This window comes from Corvus brachyrhynchos, unplaced genomic scaffold (assembly GCF_000691975.1).
Source record: "Corvus brachyrhynchos isolate BGI_N302 unplaced genomic scaffold, ASM69197v1 scaffold310, whole genome shotgun sequence".
NCBI lineage: Eukaryota > Metazoa > Chordata > Aves > Passeriformes > Corvidae > Corvus > Corvus brachyrhynchos.
The window spans coordinates 3,722,709-3,724,956 of NW_008236213.1; positions in this window are offsets into that span (position 1 = coordinate 3,722,709).

Genomic DNA, 2,248 nt, shown 5'->3' on the forward strand with positions numbered 1-2,248 from the left:
TGAAATAATTGTACATTCAGGAACCCAGTTTAGTTATTGCTGGTGTCTGTGAATGCAATTGTCCCTCATACACTCTTGTCTGTTATTTTAACATGAACACTGCAAAGATTTGGGAAGGTGTTTCTTGACTACACTGTTTATTTAATTATTAAAATTTAATTATTACAAATGAAGAATTTGCTGAGTGGTCTCTTTAAAACATTGTCTATTGTCATAGATGAGCCTCAGTTTGGACAGCAGCCAGTCTGCTAATGCAGGAAAGTGGTCAGCTTGTATAGAATATTTGCTAGTCCCTGCAAGATTCAAGTTCCACTAAAATGTTTCCAGTACATTGATTGCAATACTAGTGAAGACCTCATGTTTTCCTTTTTTATTTAGTCATGAAAAAGTACACATTTTAATTGTCTGCAAAGACTACAGTAAAAACATCTCATACTTAGGCTCTGCCTTAGTCTGCTATATCTGGTTGTCTTGGTGCTTTTGTTTTATTTACAGCGACCACAGCTATTTCCAAGAAACACTCAAATTGAGAGGAAAAATACTGGAAGTATATATTCTTGGTGGAAGTATCAAAAACAACACACTTCACTTGGTAAATCGGCAAGGAAATGTGTCTGGCAGTTTTCACACACTGGTAAGGAGGTGGAGAGCACTGGGGTTCATCCTGCAATGTGACCTCCCTCTCTTGCTCCAAATGCCAACCTCCACTTTGTCTTAAGATGCCTATTAAGATGCCTATTAGCATTTTTAACAATGATGTGAGGAACAGGGTCTGTGCAAAACAAAGCAGGTGGGACCATCCAATACAGTTGCCAATTGTCATTCAGTTATAATGCTCATTCACAGCTACTCTGCTGGAACTGGAGTCAGCTCATATAAATCTGACATCCAGCCCAGTTCCCTTTCCAGGAGCAGATTTGCCCTCTTCTTATAGTGACCCACAGGAGAGCAAAATCAGGCTCCTTGAGCAGAGCCTGAGATTTCTGCATTGTTGAAGAAGCATCCCAGTATTTGGGACTGCCTTCAATCCAAGAAAACATATGTGTATCTGGCCCTGGAATGCTGCCATTTTTAAAGAGACTCTGCTTATGTATACGTGCAACAGGTCACTGTTGGACCCTCATCTCCTTGATATCCACTGAGATACCCAGCTAGTACAAACTTCTATGAATTTAAAGACAGGCTAGCTCAGCAATGCAATGAAGTGGAATGGTAAGGCATAATCTGTTTCAACACAACATTCTTCATACTCCCGTACAACTCAGCTGTATCTTTATGGAATGGCATATCAACAGTTCAATCCAGAATTCTATCCCACATAAAACTTGGACAATGCTCTCAGGCACTTGGTGTGATTTTTGGGGTTGTCCTGTGCAGGGCCAGGTGTTTAACTTCAATGATCCTTGTGGGTACCTTCCAATTCAGGACATTCTTTTATTCTGTGATTTACTTGGTGTTATCATGTGGCGTCAGCTCCCTGTCTTGTCTTTGGTTAAGAACAAATTCTGTTCTGTTTTAGCTGAGATCCAAATACTTTTACACCTAATAGAACACAAAATTTTCTTACTGATAGGTACCTTTTGGGTAATACTCTTCAAAAAAAAATTAACAAGGTGTATAACCACTTTGAGATACAAGGAAGGAAGAGGTGAAAATTTTTATCGAAGTAATGTAACTGGAGAAAAACATGAGCACTTCTGGGTATGCAACTGCCCCCATTATGTCCTGAAGAAGCAGCTGACAAAGATTTTTCATATCACAAACCTTAGGAGTTGTTGTTCAGTTTCCTTTCTTCCAAGCGTTAGTTGCTACATTTATAAACACTGATTCTCTTATCGTTTTAGACCATCATGACCATAACTGCACTAGGGCCTTAAAATTACCGTATGGGATGGGTGCTATGATCAGCAGATCTTCTAAACCCAGAAGAGCAAAGAAAATTACGTCTCTGTGTATAAACTGGAAAGAACTTGAAGGTTCAAAATATACCCAAAACTGAGATTAAAACCAAATGAGGTTAGATGTTGGTGCCAAAAAATTGATGTATTTTATTTAATAGTAACAGAGGCAAAAAGAAGGGAAGAGAAAAGAAGGAAAGAAAGAAATTGAGAAAGAAGCGTGTGTGGGGGGGGTTGGGGGTACAGGGAGAGGTGATAGGGGTTAGATGGAAGCATATCACCCTTCCAGGGGTCCCAATGACCTCTCGTTGCTCCCCTCCATCTGGTCTGCTGGTGGTGAGGGTCCCCTG